The sequence below is a fragment of the Globicephala melas genome, chromosome 10 (assembly GCF_963455315.2).
Source record: "Globicephala melas chromosome 10, mGloMel1.2, whole genome shotgun sequence".
Taxonomy (NCBI): domain Eukaryota; kingdom Metazoa; phylum Chordata; class Mammalia; order Artiodactyla; family Delphinidae; genus Globicephala; species Globicephala melas.
In genome coordinates, this window is record NC_083323.1 from 12,040,107 (window position 1) to 12,060,553 (window position 20,447).

Here is a 20,447-nt window from a genome sequence, read left to right on the forward strand (position 1 = left end):
AAAAGCCAAAAAGAGAGGTGTTTCTGCCCCAGGCCTGGCCGCCCATGACAGCATCAAGAGGCATTGGGGCTTAGCACGTGGCTCGGAGGGAGGGAGTCCTGAGGGTCACATGCCTGGCAATTAAGGCCGGCTCCAGACAGCAGGGCCAAGAGGGAGAGGGGCTGCTGGGAAGCGGGGAGAGTTCAAGTCTCCTGGTTCAGTCCCCAGCCCTGCCCCGACTCTGGACTGTGAGCTCCTTCTTTCTTGTCTAGGCCTCAATCTTCTCATCTGTAAAGTGGGCTCATACTGCCTACCTGAGTGGAATCAGGTAAGATGGGGAAGGGCGAAGAAGGGACCCCCTTTAACTGGATGTTGTCTTTGAAGTAGCCGCCAGGCAGGGGACAGGGACACAGTCACAATCCCATGTGACCACTTATGATGTTGTACTTCTAGATATGGAGAAATGGAAGCCTGGGGAAGCCAGCAATGCTGGTATTCAGGCCTGAATCTCAGGACCCGCAGGGCCCAAGCTCTTTCCAAACAGCCCATCTGACTGTACTTTGCAAACTCTTCTTTGCCTTTTGAGTCTGAATGACCATTACCAGGCTTGCTCCAGGGAAGCAACCTGAGCACCATGGTGGCCCCTCAGACTGCCCTCAAGTCGGAGGCCCTGAAGCCCCTCCTCGGAGTAGGACCACCAGGGCCCCTCTCCCAGCTCCCATCCACTCCTGCATCCCCACCCCCAGAGACAGTCCTCCTGCATTCCAATGCCCTGTGCAGCAGAGGTGCCCCTGCACGTCTACCTTACACACAGGAACTGCTCACAGAGAATGACAGAAGGAGCAGGGGATGGCAGTTTCCATAGCAACGCTGGGTTTCTCATTCCCGGCACATAACATGCCAAAGCTGGGTTGGGGTGGTGCAGTCCCCTCTCTCGTTGGAGAGGAGTCTCTTCCTCCCTCCCCTGCCGCCGCCATCTCCACCTTGCTTGGTCCCATCCAGACCTCGGGGGAGGGGCTGGGACACTTGGACCCACAAAGGCTATTAAACTTGACTCCATGGATGACAGGCCCACCGGGGGCTGAGGACAGCCTGAGGGATCTTTCAGTTGACGGTGACCTTGTGTAGAGGGAGTTGGGAAAGAAAAAGAGGGGAAGGGAGAGAGGACAAGACTGTCCCCACCTCACTCCCACCCTGGGAGAGTACTGTCCATAAAGAGTGACCCCTGTCAAAGGGGCTGCTGGGTACCCCCAGATGATGCTGACTCTCACTGCAGCCAAGGACCTGGCCTTGGGGTCACGTGGACCTGAGACTCGGTCCGGGCCTTGGCACTGATCAACGTGTGGTCTTTGCTCTCTGAGCTTGAGTTTATTCGTCTGGAAAATGGGAGAAATAAGAGACTCCAGCCCCTGTGGTGCAATGCTTAGTACCTCCGAGTGCAAAGACTGATGCTCATTCTTACTGCTTTGTGATTATCATTAATAATAACATTGAAGTCTGAACACTTCCGCCTGGCAGGGAGCCTTCCACAGCCCTCTGTTCTGCTCTTGTCACTCAGCTGCCCCCTACGAGAACCCTCTGGCCCTTCCAGTCCAGCTGCTCTGCTTCCTGCCTGTGGACTGAGCTGAATCAGAAGGGTGGTTTGGGGGAGCAGCAGCACACCTTTGCTCAGGTGCCCCTCTTGTCTGAAGTTCCTGCCCCAGGTTCCCTGTTCAAATCCTCCCTGATTATATCCCCCTCCCTCAGGAAGTCCTCCCAGCCCACAGGGATCTTGCCCTCCCCTGAGCTCACCTGGTTCCTTGATCCCAACTCCAACCATATGTTACCTGGGAGCACCTGTCCTTCATAATGAGCCACATTCCAGAGCTCTTTGGGGCGAGCTGATATAACATTTGTCAACTGTCCTGGGTGCTGGTCACTGTGCTGAGAATTTACAGGTGTGCCCCGCTATCTGAAAGTAGAGCGTGCCTATGAAAACTTCCATAAGCCAAAATGATGTAAAGTGAAGAAGCAATTACTTGAGGATGCATCTTGCTAACAGATGCACAAAATAGATCGAGATAAAACACAGACGTTCACAGAGTTCAAAGCTATGGTGGCTTGATGCTGAGATGCTGGGTGTAGTTCCCAGGAAGGGGCTTGGTGGGGCCGCTCTTGCTGCTGGGGTTCTGCAGTGCCTCTCTCACAGCTCTCTGCAAAACAAACACTGAACACCATTTTCACTTTTCGCCTTTTTTTGTAAAATTAAAAATCCTCTTCAGATTTCTTTTGGTTAACGAAACAGGTCTTTCATGAAAGTGAAGTGATGTAAAGTGAACTTTCGAAAAGCGAGGGATACCTGCACATGGGAAAGTGCCCAGTACCCAGCCGATACTCTGTAAACCGTTCTTATCATGGAGGCTGCACATAAACCTCCCTTAATCCTAACAATCACAGAAAATAAGTACCCTTGTTATCCCCATTTTAAAGACGAGGAGACTGAGACTCCCAGGGGTTGATGGATCTGCCTAAGGTCGCAAAGCTAGAAAATGGCAGAGCAGAATTTTAACCCAAAGCCCTTTACAGAAGCAACAGGGTGAAACAGCATTAACAGGTGGCAAAATCCTTCTTGGGGAGGAAATAGCCTTTATTTGGAAAATACTTTGACCACTGTCTCCATTAGAAGGTGACACGTGAGCCCAAGAACCAAGAAGTAAGTCATAAGAGCTGAGGCTTCATGAGCCCCTGCCATGCCCCAGGTGCCTCCCCAAGTACTGCAAGTCGATTTACCCAGTTAATCCTCCTAATGACCCTATGAGGAAGGTCTGAGAGTTAGTTCCATTTTTCAGATGCAGAAACTAAAGGGTAAGAAGTTAGGAAGCTGTCCCAACGTCACACAACTAGCAAACAGGTGCAAGATTGAACCAGGCAGACTGGCTCTGGTGCCCCTGCTCTCAACCCCTTTGCTCACAGGCTGAACTGTTTTGCAAAGACAAGGAGTGGAATTTGCGGTTTGCTCCTGGGAGGAGCAGAGGAGAGACACTGGAGATCAGTGTAGACAAGTGATATAAAGAAGCCATTAAAATGGGTTGAGATGGGCTCATGGGGGCAAACCCCCAGTGGTGGTGGCTGAAAGGTCCCTTAAGAGCACAGATGCTTAATGTGCATTTTAAGGTGATTTGCATCTTTGTGATGGAAACCCTAGCTTTCTCCCTGCTCCCCTTCTCCCACCAAATCTCCAGTGAAGTGTTCTATACTGATAACTGTTTTGTATGACTGCGGCAGAAGGGGAGAGGTTAAGTGAACAAAGAAAATTATCTTTAGTACTTTAGTAGGCAGATTTCAGGAGAGATGAGGATAAAATTAACATACACCTTCTAATGCAAGTTCAGTCTTTTGCACCTTATTTTACATCTTTTTGTGATAATTTGAAGAACAGTCAGAAATAAAGAAACAGGGACTATAGAGGCCAAAGGGAAGGGGGAAGACAGGAGAAGGATGGAAAGGTTTGGCAGGTGAAAAAGTACAGGAGCACACGGGAATGTGAGTGAGAACTAGTAAGAAAAAGAGTCTTGAGAAATGAAACTATGAGATCTGATTGAGATCCTCTTAAGTTTGATGGGAAAGACACAAATAAAAATAGGAATTACTTTTTTTTTTTTTTTTTTTTTGCGGTACACGGGCCTCTCACTGTTGTGGCCTCTCCCGTTGCGGAGCACAGGCTCTGGACACGCAGGCTCAGCGGCCATGGCTCATGGGTCCAGCCACTCCGCGGCATGTGGGATCCTCCCGGACCGGGGCACGAACCCGCACCCCGTGCATTGGCAGGCGGACTCCCAACCACTGTGCCACCAGGGAAGACCTATGATATTTTTAATCCATGATACTAGGATGTTAACTTCCTGGATGATGTCAAGGGTTTTCTTTCCTCCACCATGAGTCCCCAGTGCCTAGACCTTGGCGCTCAGCAGCTGCTCCAAATTACTTGTCGAGCGAGTGAATGAACTATGTGTTGAAATGAATGCACATATGAAGTACCTAGTTTTTCAATGATTGACAGGAAAGAGATTTTGTAATTAGGGTAGTGTGGTATCCGTGAAGATGATGTGGTCCCCAGACCAGCCACATCAGTGTGACTTGGAAGCTTGTTAGAAATGCAGACTCATGGGTGCCACTCAGACCTCTTGAGTCAGACACTGGGTGAGGGCCCAGCCACCTGCATTGTAACAAGCCCTCTCGGTGACTCTGACAAGCGCTCAAGTTTGAGAACTACTCTGTAATAAGGACCCTTGAACCCAGCATTCAATTTACACCACATACAGCAGGCTGTCTCCTTTGAGTTAACTGCTGAAGTTATTTTGTTTGGGGGCACTAATTCCCACTCCAAATGCCTGTGGAGAAATGATTTTCAGTGTAATGAATAACGCCTGGTCCAGAAACCAGGACAGAACGCCTGTGGAATTGTGTCAAGTAGGCAAGCGTGTTCGTCATCGTTCTGAACAGTTGTTCTGAAGTACGAAGAATTTTTAACATCAAAATATTATAAAAACTGCACCAGCAATAAGGACAAATTAACCTTTGAGAAAGTAAAATAAATGTTCCTTTTTATTATTTGTGTGGGTGTCAGCAGGCCTCCCCAAGCCAGATGGAATTACAGAACTTAACCCTATGGGCAATGAGAGAGAGAGAGAGAGAGAGGGAGAATATGATGGTTATTCCACCCCGTGTCATTCAAAGAGCATTAGTCCTGGTTGCTGGTCCTCTGCCGCCAGCCCCACCCCAGGGCACATTCAGAAATGCATGGGGGTGTTTTTTGTTGTATGATGGAAGTGCTACTTACTTTCAGTGGGTGGGAGCAACCACAGGACAGACCCACACAGCAAAGAACTGCCCACCCCAAATGCACCGCCCCTCCCCCAACCAAGCAACCCTCCCCCAGAGACAGGGCACTTCCCAACCATTCTCCTCATCAACTCCAGTCGTGCTTCCCCTCTTGGAGCCAGAATCCAATTTTTCAAGACGCAGGCCTTTCCTGTTCCCTGGGCCCTACACGCACAGCAGCTCCTGTTTCTGGACACAGGTGAGGAGCCAGGGATCAGAGTCAGAACTGGAGGAAAAACAGGTCGTACCGGTCCAATTAGAGACAGTCTGTGGGGCTGCCACGTGAGGATGCCTAAGGAAATGTCAAGGGTGATCTGCTATTCGTGACCTTTTGCTGAGTTTATTACTGAGCAAGTTGCAGCTTCATCTTGGAGGAGGGAGGTCCATTCAGCCAGGTTTTCACAAACATAAAGTGAGGTGGCTGGATGTGGTGCTCTCCACAGCCCCCCCTTGCAGCTCTGGGAGAGGACGGCACAGAGGCTGGGAGCCACGGCCCGGGGGCCAGCTGCAGGCTCACTTGTGTGACCTTGGGCAAGTCACTTGCCACTCTGTCTTAGTTGATTGACCCAACAGTAAAACGGGAGAATGGAGTTAATCTTTATAAAGCATCAAGAACTGAGCCAAGGGACTTCCCTGGTGGTCCAGTGGCTAAGACTCCACGTTCTCAATGCAGAGGGCCCGGGTTCGATCCCCGGTCGGGGAACTAGATCCCACAGGCCACAACTAAGAAGTCCTCATGCCACAACGAAGATCCCGCATGCTGCAACTGAGACAGCCAAAATAAATAAACATTTAAAAAAAAAAACAACAAAAAACCTGAGCCTAGGGGGTTAGGGGAGGGCTGGAGTGGGAGGCTGGGGTGAGAAGATGTAAGCTATTATACATGGAATGGATAAGCCACAAGGTCCTACTGTATAGCACAGGGAACTATATTCAGTATCCTATGATAAACCATAATGGTAAAGGATGTTAAAAAAAGAATGTATATATATGTATAACTGAATCACTTTGTTGTACAGCTGAAATTAACACAACATTGTATATCAACTATACTTCAATAAAAAAAATTAGTATAACTTTTTAAAACTTAAAAAATAAAAGAACCGAGCCTAGCGCCATATAAGTTTTTACTGTGATTATACCATAAGGATTTGACATGGTCCTGCCCTGCTGTTACTCACTCAAGATGGAAGAAAACATGGAGCCCACGCAAGCCTTGGCTAAGGCAGCCTAAATCCAAGGGTGGCTATAACTTTAGGCTTCCCCACCCTTGGTCGCTGGAGAAGTGTAACTCCCCACTTTTTTTTTTTTTTTTTTTTTTTTTTTGCGGTACGGCGGCCTCTCACTTTTGTGGCCTCTCCCGTTGCGGAGCACAGGCTCCGGACGCGCAGGCTCAGCGGCCACGGCTCACGGGCCCAGCCGCTCCGCGGCATGTGGGATCTTCCCGGACCGAGGCACGAACCCGTGTCCCCTGCATCGGCAGGCGGACTCTCAACCACTGCGCCACCAGGGAAGCCCGTAACTCCCCACTTTACATAAGCACCCTCGGGGGTTCTCCAGCTGAAGGGCATGTGCTTATGGCCCAGCCATCTGGAGCGAAGAAGGAGAATTCTCTAATTATTGTGGCTCTTCTAACATCAGTTCCTGAACAAGCAAACCGAGAAGGTATATTGCCAATTATGAACAGAGGAAAATCAGTCCCCCGCCCTCTTCCCCCACTTCTACCCCTGCAGCTCTGGTGCCCATCACGTGAGATGCCAAAGGGTCTTAAAAACCACTTAGCTTAACCCAACTCCCAGCCCCAGGCAGCCATCGAAATGGTCCGGTTTTCATTTAACATTCTCGGTCTGTTTCATTCAAACTTCATTAAGGCAGATAGATGGAAGGGCTTGGGGAGTCAAGTACCTAACATTTTTTGAGTACCTACTATGTGCCAGACCATAAGATAGGTGAGATCTATCATCTATCTATCTATCTATCTGCCCCTATAATCCCCACCCCAAATTTGTAATTCCATTTAATGGAAAGGAATCTAAGGACATATAAGAACTCTATTATACCCATTTTACAGAGGATGAATGACCATCAAGGAAACTGACTTGTCCAAAGTCATGCAAGTGGGAAGCAGGAGACCTGAGATCCAAACCGGCTCCGTCTGACTCCAGCCCATGCCATTTCCCATCACTAGGCTGCTTCCCAAAGCTGTTTCCATGGAAAACATGGTAATAAGCAATAATGATAATCCTGGAAAAACGGAGTATCTGGTAAAGGCTCTGCTCGTGAAAGCCTGTCTTCATCAAGAATTGTATACAGCTGCAAGTACTAGAGTTTCAACTTCAGCATAAACCAAAAGAGGCTGGCATGGTACTTCCATGAGGTCTTTAGAGACTCAGGGTCCTTGGATTTTCCTGCTCTGCCATCCTCATCGTCTGGCTTTCATCTTCAAGGTCCAGGTGGCTGCTGGAACTCCAATCATCACATCTACATTCCAGGCAAGAAGGAGGAGAAAGGAAAAAGACAAAAAGGGTCTATGCACTGCTCTTCTTAAGGAGACTTCTGAGCAGTTCCACTCAAAAATTTGTATTTATGTCTCAGTGGCCACCCCATCTACTCTGGGAAATGTGTTCTTTCAACTGGGCACATTGCTGTTGAGTATTTATCTGTTAGTGTCCTCCACCGCAGCTGGGGTCTTTCTGCCCCTTAAGATCTAGATAAGAATGCTTCCAATCCCCATTCTATTTCCCAAGAAACCAACCCCTAACATTTATGCAAATTCTCAAAGGATTGACATCCCCATGGCCTCCTCTAGCTCCTGATTCCCCTGAGTTAATTCCATTTATGGACTGTCTTGCTGTCCTGCATGCTCTGTGTCTGTCTTGGGTGAATCCAACTGAGGAACCCAATACCTTACCTATGTTTGAGCATGCACAAACACACACACACACACACACACACACACACACACACAAATCCATACTCACAAGGCATTTCTATATATGAGAGACTGTACTTAAGATTGGAGGAGATGGGCTAAGAAGTTATATCACATTCAGAGAATAAAAAACTTGCCCAAGTCAGTCCATATAATAAGTAGCAGTTCAAATAGCACATCATTTTGTCCCATATGAAGGGACTTCATCCAGCCCAGTGGCCCCTCTCTCCTCCCCATTTCCATGATGGTAGGTCTGGTTCTACAGAAGCAGCATCTGAGATAGGGATTCTTGTGCGAATGATCTGTTGGAGGCTGTGCTCTCAGGAGGAACCTAAAAGGGAAGGGGGGAAGCAGGACAGGACAGAAGAAGAGGCAAAGCAGAGGTGTGGGTTCCACGGAAGCTTAGCCTCGGCCCAGCACCATGGGGAGCTCTGGAGTGTGAAAGGCATTACAGGTTTATCCCTCCTTGAGCCAAAGAGCGTGGCCTTTTAGACTCTGTACTGGTCATTCAATGGCTGAGGGTGGGCAGGGTGACCTCCCAGGTCTCGGTAGGGGGAGCGTTCTCAGTTGGAGGGTACGGTCAACATCCATAGCAGGAGAGGCTTCAGTGAACCAGTCCTGCCAGGGTGTCTGGGCAGGTCCCCAACAGTGTCTATGACACTCTGCCTTCTCCACGGCCTCTGGAAACTCTAAATTCTCCTCCCTTATTTAGGGAGAGGATTTAAACTCCCCCCAGCTGCCCACTCCCAGACATGCTTTTCCAAACATATCAAAGGTCTCAGCAAAACATAAGCAAGATGCAGCCCTGAATTTAGAAGGCAGACAGGGCTTCAAACAACAGCCCTGCTCCCCTAGCTAGATGCTAACTATCTCGAAGGCACTGATTCTGGATCCCAGGCCGAATGCACTCACCTCCCACCAGGCGCGCAGCCACTAGAGATTTTTGTTTTGTTTTGCTTTGTTTTTATGGCAAATTAAATGATTCCCCAGTTAGCCCGCCTGCCTGAACCACTGAGTCAGGGGGCCTCACCAACCCCACCTGCCCTGCTCTCCAGCAAGCGATGCTGAAACTCCTGAAGTAATCATGTCATCCTGAGCTGTTCAAGTTTATTTCCACTAAAAATACACTCTGAAACTGGGGCACAATGAAAGATTGCTGACAAATGGGGAAGAGGAATAAATAAAGACTGTGAGGCCCTCTGATTCCTCACTGAGTCACCTCCAAACGCTCACCACCGAGCTGAGCTTGGACCCTCTCCACTCATCACTGTCACCAGTAAAAGCTAAGGCAGTCCACGTGGCCCCAGGAGCTTGTGAGTCATTGTTAGGAGATGTCCCTGTTGGAACTGAACCTGGGATTTTGCCAGGGAGAAAACAGAAGAGCTAGAGGGGAAGTGACTGGCTCCTGGACCACGCCAAGGATTAGTGGTGGAGCAGAACCTGGATTCCGTGCTCGGCTTACTCACTTCCCCACCCCCCACCCCCCAACGTCCCCAAGCCCCACATCCCCACCCCGTACCTGTGTCTGCAGTTCCTGTGTCACATCTTAAGGCAGCATAGGCATGTCAGAGGGGTCAGTGAGACCATCCTCACTATCAGTAAAGAATGCTTTCAGCTTCAAGTTACAGAAAACCAGATCAATGGCAGCTCAACTGTAAGGACGTTAGTGTTGACTTAATGAGACCACGGAGGGAGGTAGCCCCAGGGTGGGACCACTAGCTCAGCCATGTCAAGAAGGATCCAGCCTCTCCACTCTGCCACTCTGAGGATTTTGACTCTTTACCCTCAAGCTTATTGCCTCGTGTCACAAAATGGTTGCCATAACTCTGGCTATAAAGTCGTCATAAATAGTATCCAAAGCTAAAAGGAGTTAACCAAAAAAGGTGGGGGGACGCTGCTTTCTCTCTGGGTAGCTCTCTCTTCTATGGAGGAAGGAAAATTTTCCTTACATCTCACTGGCCAGAACTAGGTCACGTGCCCACCCCTTCACCAATCAGTGGCAAAGGAGAATGAGATCATCAGGCTTAGTTTAGACCAATCAGGATTCACCTTTGAGTCTGGACGTACTGCAGTGCCCACACAGCCAGAGTTCTCTCTGCAGTACCTCCTCTGTGAAATGGGGGTAAGTCACACCCACCACCTGTGGTTATCATGAGGATCATTGAATGAAAACACTCTGTACCTATATGAGGCAGAAATATTATTCTTGCAATCCTGAGAAGGAAAAACTCTATAAAAATAGACTTTTGGGGCTTCCCTGGTGGCGCAGTGGTTGAGAGTCCGCCTGCCGATGCGGGGGACGTGGGTTCGTGCCCCGGTCCGGGAAGATCCCACATGTCGCGGAGCGGCTGGGCCCGTGAGCCATGGCCGCTGAGCCTGCGCGTCCGGAGCCTGTGCTCCGCAACGGGAGAGGCCACAACAGTGAGAGGCCCGCGTACCGCAAAAAAAAAAAAAAAAAAAACTAGACCTTTGATCATTAGAGAAATACCTTCTATGAGGAGCTGAGTTACAAGATGTTGCTAAGAGATGTTTGTACTGAACACAAAACTTCTTTGGGAGAATAAATCCAAGGAGGGAACTCCCCAAATCGCACAGAGACCTCGGTGCTGAAGAGATGGCAAGAATCATTTGAAGAGCTGAAAGGGTGGGTGAAAGGGGGACGAAGAGGTAGCTGTGCCTGGTTGGCGCTCAAGGGTGTCGGAGCGGGAGTGGAGAGCCATGGGGATTTAGGAGCTGCCTGCTTGGTTCTCTGGGAAGAGCTGCCCAGGGTCAAGCTTTGGAAAGCTCTAGGGAGAGTGTAAGGAGAGCCTCAGGGGGAAGGAGGCAACAGACAGTGAGGTCTGGGCTGAGCCGGGGCTCCTGGCTCGGGAGGAACATGGCTGGGAGGCCCGGGGCGGGGGGGGGGGGGGCACCTGGAGAATCCACTCCCACATTCAGGCACCAGCACTGCCCTCCCAGTTCCACCTCTGCCTCAGTGAATGACCTGGTCCAGGTGCTCCTCCCTAGAGGGACCTCAGCTTTTCCATGAACTCCCAACATGGGAGTTCATTTTGTTTTTCATTCTCTCCTTCTTTAATTGCTCATTCAGCAAATACTTATTAAACTATATATGCAGAGGCAGGGAGGCGTGTGGCGTCAGAGTAGGTAGTGATCTTAGGTGACTTGCTTCACCCATCTGAGCCTCAGTTTCCTCCTCTGTAAAATGGAGTTGATCATTCAACCTACCTCATAGGTTTTCATGGTGATTAAAAGAATTACTACATGTAAAGTGCTTATACAGTGCCTGACACACAGTGAGTGCCCAGTCAATGTAAGTTACTGCCTTTACGTTCCGGGGAACCATGCTGGACACTGGGGGTCTGGGGATGAGTAGAGCAGGAGGGTTACTACCTTGGCACTTCGAGTCTAATGGGGGCTACAGACATGGATCAGCTATAGTCACTTGAAACAGAATAGTAATAAATGGTGGTAAGAGATTCGAAGCAGAATCACAGGGTCCTGTGGTCACACGACCAAGCCAGCCATGGGGATCATGGGAAGCTTCCCCGAGGAAGCAGTTTTCAGGCTAACATCTGAAGGATGAGGAGGGTTAACTAGGTGAAGCGGGGGAAACTTCCAGGCACGTACGAACCCTGCAGTGGGGGGAGTATGGCATGCCCGAAAATCTGAAGGATGGCCTGGGGGTCTGCAACACTGAGTGGGAGGAAAGATCCCCAAGATGGGGTGGGAGCCAGACCAGGCCTGACTCGGGGGCCACATTTGCCTGGTATTTTATCCTCAGGGAAATGGGAAAGCACGATCACTGCTGTGCTTTAAACAGAAGTCTCTCAAAAGATTGGAGGCAATCTAAACATCCATCCATAACGGACCACGTAAATAAATGACGGTACTCCATGCAATGGACAACTCACTTTTTAAAAAGAGCAAGGGGGACTTCCCTGGTGGCGCAGTGTTTAAGACTCCACGCTCCCAATGCAGGGAGCCCGGGTTCGATCCCTGGTCAGGGAACTAGATCCCACATTCATGCCACAACTAAGAGTTCATGTGCCACAACTAACGAGCCGGTGAGCTGCAACTAAGGAGCCCACCTGCTGCAACTAAGACCCAGCGCAACCAAGATAAAATTAATTTAATTAAAAAAAATAAAATTAAATAAATAAAAAGAGCAAGGAAGAGGAGGTGGTGACATTTCATGTCCGGAGGGGAAACAGTCTCCAAGATATGTTAACTGAGAAAGACCAGAGCATACCAGTGTTTATCATAGGCTGCCATCTGTGCGAAACCCAGCAGGAAGAGAAAAATAGGTACACATCCACATATCCATATGTACATAAGCCACCTCTGGAAAAATTCTTTAAAAACTGGTATATTAGCTGTCTCTGAAAAGGAAAGCCAGGTGGCTGGGAAGACAGAGGAAAAGGAGACTTGTACCATTTTAATTTTGAACTGTGTGTTTCTTGAGATATAGATAGATAGAGTGAAATTTTACAAATAAAGTGGTTCCTCTGGCTGCTGTGTGGAGACTGAGTTGGAAGCTGAGAGTAGGAGTCAGCAGGTCAGTGACTCATCAGCTAGGAGCTGGTAGCTTGGGGATGTAAGGATGGACAGAAAAGTCAAGGGTATGCATGAAATAAAACTGAATTCACTTTGCAGCCCTTTCTGCTCTGCTTCTGTCGCTGTTTGAATGGAAGAGGAGAACCTGAGACAGGAGAGACTGTCCCCCAGAGAGCTCTCCTCCATCAAGCTTTTGTCTAAAAGGTGGTTGCTTTGCACCTGGTGGCACAAGTAGGATCTGAGAGGGACTTGAGCAAAAAAAGCAAGGGACAGTGTTAGGAGGGGAGGACCACCCCAGCAGCCTTCTTCTCTCCGGAACTTCTTCCTCACGGGTCACCCTCCCTTGAAGAATTCTGGGTGTCAGAGTACTTAGCGGATCCATTTACCTTGCAGTCCTAGGCAAACACGTGGTTCATTGGTACCCCACATGGCATTCCCATCTCTCCTTGCCTAGGGTCATCACCTCCTACCTGCTAGTTCAGGGGAAACATTTCCTCATGGAGGAAGAAGCTAATCCTTTGACTTAAGGTGATGAAGGAGTGATTCATGAACGGAACAGTTGAACTCTGATTAAAATGCAAACGTCCTTGGGAGAGACCACATAGAAAGCTATAATTCACTCACCAAGAGTACAAAGTAACCCTTATAAAACTGTGAGTCACATGGCCACAGACAAAGGAACACAGTTCACTAACCAAACAATAATTCGAGTTTGGCCGCTTGTTATGAAGTAAAATATAAACTTACTATCTTGAGTAAGATAGTAAGTTGAGTGTGACCCAACAATCACACTCTTAAATATTTATGCAAGAGAAATGACACTATATGTCCACACAGACTTTTATATGAATATTCATAGCAGCTTCAATCATAATGACCCAAATCTGGAAACAACCCAAATGTCCATCAACTGGTAAATGGATAAATAAATTGTGCTACGTCCACACAATGGAATATTACTCAGCCAGCAACAGGAACAAATATGGATACATGGGACCACATGGATGACTTTCGAACACTATATGGTAAGTGGAAGAAGCCAGACACGAAAGGCAAATCACTGTTTGATTAGCTGCATGTGACATTCTGGAAAAGGCAAAGCTATGGGGACAGAAATGAAACTGTTGGATTATCTTTAATTCAAATCAGTGGTTTTCAGGGGCTGGGCGTAGGAAGAGGGACTGACTGCCAAGGGCATGAGAGAATTTTTAAGGGAATGGAAATATTCTATATCTTCACTGTGATGGTGATTACATGACTGTATCTGTTTGTTAAAACTCACTAAACTGTACACTTTAAAAGGTGAATTTGGACTTCCCTGGTGGCGCAGTAGTTAAGAGTCTGCCTGCCAACGCAGGGGACACGGGTTCAAGCCCTGTCCGGGAGTATCCCACATGCCGTGGAGCAACTAAGCCCGTGCGCTACAACTACTGAGTCCGCACGCCTAGAGCCCGTGCTCCGCAACAAGAGAAGCCACCGCAATGAGAAGCCCACGCACTGCGACGAAGAGTAGCCCCCGCTCACCGCAACTAGAGAAAGCCCGTGCGCAGCAACGAAGACCCAACAGAGCCAAAAATAAATTTAAAAAAATTTTTTTAAGTGAATTTTACTGTATGTAAATTATACCTCAATACAACTGATTTGGGGGGGAAAATCTGCAGTTTCCTCACTTGTTTTTCTCAAATTCTGTAAAGCGGATATGCAGTGTCCCAACCACAAAAAAGAAACTCCCACCCACAGCTGGAACCCACTCCACTCTCAGCACCCCTGTTCTGCGTCTCCTGATCCTGCATTATAAATGCCCCAAAGGCACCTTCTGGGTGGGGGAGGCTACCTAAGAGGCTTCCAATCAACACTGAGAGCCCTGGAGGCTCACAGGAGGCGCCTAGGGCCCTGGGGGGAGTGGGAGGTCGGGGGAGGAGCCATGGGGGCGGAGTTCTGGGCCCAGCCTCCAGCAGAGCAGTCCCTGTGATGTTTCTATATATTGAACTTTAACCTGACTTTCTGTGGGAAACAGCGGTTCCTCTCAGCCAAAGAGAAATTTGAAAAGCAGTGGATCTGATACTCCTTTCAAGCCCCCTTCGGATCTGACAGTCTGTAGCACAATATGCAGAGAGGAACTAATATTTATTATGTGTTCTAATTTAATCATTTGATTAAACCCTCACAGGAGCTCTGCGAAATGGGGATTGTTTAATTCAGTTTTCACACGTAGGAAGCGTGGACTCAGGAAAGAGAGGTGATGTGCTCAAGGCATAGGGTCAGCGCGGACCGGTCCAGCCACGCGTGCCCAGCCTATGATGCATGAACTTTACAGGGCAATCGGCGGCACCCCCCGTGCGAAATGCTTTAGGAGAGTTGCAGATAAAGTAACAGGGGAGCCGTGACGGGGAGAGGTGCTTTCTTGCTGGAAAGAAAATACCCTTGAAGGCTGGACAGGAAGCCTACCTTTTCCTGGAGAGGAAAAGCCCGGAGCCAGCCTTGCGGCTGGAGTGTGTGTGGGTGGGGGCGGGGAAGGTCACCTAGGAGAGGAGGGAGGCGGGCCTGGGGAGGCTGGTCAGAGAGGGGCCTACCTTGACCACCAACTCCCCTGGCAAATAGGTTTTGCAGACGCTCAGGATGAGCAGAGGGAAAGAAAGGGCACCAGCCTCTAAAGCCGACGCCACTTGCAGAACGCAGGGCTGAGGGTTTGCCTTCTTCCCATGTTTGCCAGGAGCAATGGCCCCCAAGCCATAAGGGAGGATGTGTGAACGATCCAGGGGTGAATTAAACCAATATTTAATCACCACCGCTCAATCCTGGGGCCAGCGCCCGATGCTTTCACTAATCTTAACTTATTTGATTTTCATAATAAGCCTGTAGAATAAGTGTCATTATTCCTAAACTCTCACTCGGCAAACACAGGCAGAGTGCTTATTACGTGCCAGGTACTCCTGGAAGACCTAGAGGTAGAGACAGTGGAAGACAGTGGAAGGCGTGTATCATGATTCTGCATTTTACTAGCTCTACGTCATTGGTTGGGTTACCTCTCTGTGCATCAGTTTCCTCATCTATGAAATGGACATAATAGTAGCACCTACCCAGGGCTATTGAAAAGCATGTTACAAAGCCTGGCTGCCTGCATGTCACGTGAGCCATGGGCTGCAGCTGATTGGACAAGGGGCGGGAGTCTGATGCGGAGGCAGCCAGCCCATTGGCCAGGGGCTTATGATGTGGCTATGGGCAGAAAGATGAGCTGAGCCCATGAGATTTTCTCTGTGAATTGGGAGATGCAGAGAATGAAGCCAGCAAACCAAAAACATATATTCACATGTACCCACAAATGTTGGAAAGCCATATAGATGCTCCAATATCCTAGCTTTTGAAAGGCACCTCAGTTGGACTAATTAAGCCACACCTATTTATCCAAGGTCATTCAGTTTTCAGTGTATTTTAACCTCCAACATTCCCACCACACCTGTGAGTTGAGTGGGGAGAGAACACTCCCCTCATTTTACTGATGAAAAAGCTGAGGCTCCCAGAGCAAAGTGACTGGAGGTGATCACAGAGCCGGCGGGGTAGAGAAGTTGGCATATAGAGGCAAGACCGGCTCTGGATGGAGTTCTCTCTCCATTACATCAGCCTTCTGGTTTCAACTGGTTCACCGGGTGTTCAGAAGAAAATCTTGTTCACTTTGTAGTTTAGTGAAAAATTAACAACATGTATTTTATTGTCAACTCTGAGATACGTTCAGGATTGAAAATGTGGCACATTTTGTTCCAGCCTTTATTTAGTACCTGGTTCGGATCCAGGCCCTATGAACAAAACAGCCAGGACTGCAGCTCGATTCTCCGTGCCAATACAGGGATGCTGGCACGGGATGAGTAATTCCAAAAAACGGGCAGCCCCTGAGCCTTGCCAGCCTTCCTCTGGGATACCTGAGGGATGTCTTTTTGAACCCATTTCGTAGTTTAGAATTCCTAAAAATTATTTTTCTGTCCATCTTCCTCAAAGTGGGTGTTGGGGAGCTGGGGTTTGATCTGCTAAGCTTGGCCTCCAAGGTCTGTCAATTGGAACTTCTTCCCAGTTAACCTTGTACCCAGGGATGCAAGTGCTACCCAAACTCCAGCCAGGATCACTCACTCATTATTCACTCCACATTCATTAAGCACCTAATACGTGCCAAGGACGGTGCTAGATGCTGGCGATAAAATGACAACAGAGGGATAACGTCCCCATATTCAAGAAGCATATAGTTTAGAGTGAGATATGTACATTAATTAATCAATCATACGTGTAAATATAAAACTGCAACCTGTGGAAAAGTCCAGAATGGGGTGATTAATTACAAGAGAGAGACTCGGCTTAGGATGGGTGAGTGTATCAGGAAAGGATGCTCTGAAGAAGGGATGGCTCTGTTGAGATCTGATACCCATAGTCTCACATCCCCAACCTACCCCCAGCCAACCCTGACCATCCCTGGGGCCGGAGTATTTCTAACACCCTCATCTGACCTCACCACTCTCCTGCTTGTAAGTCAGCAGTGACTCCCCGTTGCCGGCTGGCTAAGTTAAAACTTTTCACGTGGCCTTCAAAGTAGGGGTCTGCCAAGCTGGCCAAGTAGGCGACGCAAAAGCCTGGGGATATAAGAGCCAGAGGGTGGCCCCCGAGGGTCATCTCTGGAGAGACGACACCCCTGCTCTACATCCGATCCATCAAGACTACACCCTGAACATGTCTCTAACCCACCCACTTCTCTCCTCTTCCTTGTCCACCATCTTGGTCCAGGGCTCTTCCTACTGGGAGCTGCCCCACTACAACAGCCTTCTCCCCTCTCTCTGCCTCTGGTCTCACCTTCCTCTCCCTGCGGTGGCCAGAGTGCTCTGGGACCCCGTGATGCCCTCTACCGCATCACTGCCCCACCTAAACACTTCACTATCACCACTACCACATGCTGGCCCAATTTCACACCCCTGCACCACCTGGCCTCGGCCTCATCTAGAATCCTACCTTCAGCCAGAAGGGGTTAAGTGCAGCTGCCCTTGAGTGCCACACTCTCCCGGGAGACTGAGATTTGCACTTGCTGTTCTCTTTAGAGAGATGCTCTTCCTCTCTCAGCATCCCTCCCCTTGGGGCTCAGACCAGGTGTTACCTTCTCTGGACACCCAGCCTGGGGCAGGCGTTCCCACTGTGCTCCTGCAGAGCCCAAGGCCCTTCACCACAGTCATTGCAATCGGTTGTCATCGCCTGTCAGTCTTTCTAACCAGAGACTGATACGCAAGAGAGCAGGACTGTGGCCACCGCTTTTGCCACAGCGGTCAGTGCAAAAATCTGGTGGCGGGGTAATGGGCAGCTGGGGCAGCACAGATGGAAGGAGGGATGGCTGATAATTGGGTAGACAGATGGGTGGACAGGTCCATGGCTTGATGGAAAGAGGGTGCACAAGCAGGTGATAAGAGATGGATGGACGCGTGGTAAGAAGCTGGGGAGCCTGGGGGTGTGGTAACCAGTGTGCTTGGATTTGAATCCCAGCTCTACCTCTTACTAATTGTGTGACTTGGAGCAAGCTATTGAACATCCCTAAGCCTCAGATTTTTTCATCTGCAAAATGGAGATGATGACAATACTGTCCCCATATGGCAGCTATGTGAGTTTAATAAGTTGATCTGAGCGCTGTCAGCGGGGTATGCCATGCTAAGGGGTGGCAGCAAGGAGAGTCCAACCCTGGAGGGCCTGGACACAGAACGGGGAGGGCAGGTGGAGGTGGTCATGACAGGCAGGCCTGTGGCAGTAAGAAAGGATTAGACCAGAGAATGACGCTTCCTCAAAGGAGGATGGAGCTGCCAAAGTCAGCGTGGGAGTAGCCAAAAGTGGAGACGGCGCTGCACTGGGCACTTTCATCTGCAAATGTGCAAAGCAGAGGTTCTGGTCCCCATTCAAGGGAAGGCAGAGAGGCTGGCCTGGAGGCAGCTGGTGAGGGGCAGAGCTGGGGTTCGCGTTCAGGTCTGTCTGCCAAGTGTCTTCCCTCTACCCCATCGCAGTTCACATATAAAGTGGCTTCCACTGCTGGAGCACCATCAACTAGGATCCAGTGGTCCAGCTGTGGTCACTGGGATGTGTCTCTTCCTTCTCCCCAAGGTGCCTGGCATGGGGAGGGGGGGCCTGTCTGGGAAGAAGGGAGGAGGGGAGCCCTTTTTCTGGGGATTGGGGAAGGAGGTGACCTGGTCTTCAAAGAGCAGAGTTTCTGGGCTGGAAGTGACTTGAGAGGTGGTACTGGTGCCCGTGTAATGGAGAAGGTGTGGACACCGGATCTGGATCTTGGCAGAAAATGCCTGTAGCTGCATTGATTACAACCTCCCGAGGAGATTCAGTAGCTCCTTTCCATAGATAAGGCACATGGGGTGGAATCAGGTATTGGCTGCCTGGGCTGGGCCAGCTGAGAGGGGAGACCAGCCAGCTTCTTCTCATCAAAGAGGGTGGAGAGGAGCTGAGGAGGGGACAGTGATATGGTTCTCCATCCCCTCAAATCCTTCTCCCCCACATCTGCCGCTAACCTGCAGGACGGTGGGCAAGAAAACATACGTTTATGGGAGACCTAGCACGGGGAGGAGCTGTCCATACACTTTCACAGACACAATCTCACTTGATCCCCATGACCAACTTCGTTATTAGCACCATTTATAGATGGGGAAACTGAGGCTCAGAGAGACAAATGACTTGCCCAAGATCCCACTGCCAGGAAGTTGAAGAACTGGATCCCAACCCAGATCTATCTGTCCTCAAAGTAGGTGTCACTGCTTGAGCTCAGCATGCTCCCACCCCTCTCCGGGCCTGGGTTTCCCCATCTGCACAACGATGCTCTTTGATGAGATGATCTCTAAGGGCTTGTCCTGGGCTGGAGCACACGCCCAAGATGAAAGGCATCACCCTTGAGTTCTAGGATCAGGAACAGAGCATCTACTCTGAGCCAGGTCCCATGCTGGGTGCTGGGGAGAGAAAACCAAAGACTCCGTCCCTGTCCTCAAGGACAGGGCAGTCTGTGGGGGACTGACAGCCCCAGGGGTGGTCCCAGTACCCGAGGTGAATTCTCCCATACACGCTGAATCCTCCCAGGCACCCAGCTCCAGGATCAGGGCCCAAGGGAGAGACAATAAAGAACCTGGGTCCCGACCAAGAGGGGCTTGTCTTGCTTGTAGAGATTCACCAGGGCCCGTCACAGCTCCCGACCCCAAGAATGAGGGCGGGCCTCACGGGCGCATCCTTCAGCCCTTTCACATCGGCCCCTGAGTTAGCTGAGAAAGGGATCCTTCACTAGCCTCATTTTGTAGACGAGGACAAAACTGAGGCTCAGAGGAGTTACGTAGCTCATCCAAGGTCGTGGGGCTTTGGAGGAACAGGAAGCTATAAGCCCTCCTATTGCCTTGTCTCCTTCCACACCCCCTCCAAATCCCTTAAAACTCAGAGGAGATCTAAAAACATACAATACATGGCACCCCGTGAGTCAAAGCTGGCAGACTCAACCACAGGGCAGACACAAAAGGCCTCCTGAAGGAGGTGGGGACTCGTGCTGGGTCCTAAGAATGGGGGCGCGGGGGGCAATTGGCTGGAGCAGCGCAGGCATCCGGGCCGAGGAATCACGTGTGCAAAGGCCCAGGGACAGTGTAGCTCCCGAGCAGTGCTTGGAGCAGGGAGAACAGCTGGGGCAGGGAGCACGCACAGCTGGGCAGGGAGCTCTGGGGCGGGGCAGGTGCGGGCTGGGGACCTGGATGGGTGGCTCCTGGCTCTTTCGGGGGCTCGAGAGCCAGGCTGCATTTTACAGAAGCCGGGAGCTGGAAGGTGCAGGGAGCGGCGTGGGTGGTACACTGGGACTCCTCATCCACTGAGTCTGGGACACAGGACTGGGCTGACCTCACTGTTTGACTCGAGTGGTCACTTTTTCTTTCTGAACTCGTTCCCTCCACAGAGAATCGGAATCTCCAAGAGTCCATGAAGTTCTGACATTTATGACTCGGGGTTGGAATGACCTTTATGAAATCAGCACCGTTACTGAGGAGCATGGGGGTGCCCGACCCTGAGCGGGGCTGTGCATGAGGCCAGGGAGAGGCCAGGATGTGGGAGCAGGACCCATCTGGTGGCCTCTGGG